Raw genomic sequence first — 277 nt, forward strand, 5'->3', positions numbered from 1 at the left:
GGACGTCTGCAGTGATACAGCAGCAAGAAGAAAACTGCAAAATGTCAAATACTTCAAAAAGATAAATAAGAGAAAATAATAAATCTGTAGAATGAGATATTCACACTTCATTTACTCCCTATATCTGATAATTAAACATTCAATTCAACATCCCAGCATCAAACTGGGTCACATGACCGACCGACACTCTGTGCACCTGACCTGAACTAAAAACGTGTGTGTGTGTGTGTGTGTGTGTGTGTGTGTGTGTGTGTGTGTGTGTGTGCAGGGTAAGTTG

The 277-nt window shown here is 39.7% G+C and overlaps 1 protein-coding gene across 1 annotated transcript in view; it reads left to right on the plus strand.

The window, feature by feature from the left end:
• The window catches only part of itgb4 (integrin, beta 4), a 17,671-nt gene that overhangs the window by 2,283 nt on the left and 15,111 nt on the right, over window positions 1–277 (plus strand). The window lies entirely within an intron of this gene.

This window comes from Seriola lalandi, unplaced genomic scaffold, assembly GCF_002814215.2.
Source record: "Seriola lalandi dorsalis isolate HSWRI2012SDOR001 ecotype SW California unplaced genomic scaffold, Sedor1 jcf7180002054683, whole genome shotgun sequence".
Classification (NCBI taxonomy): Eukaryota; Metazoa; Chordata; class Actinopteri; order Carangiformes; family Carangidae; genus Seriola; species Seriola lalandi.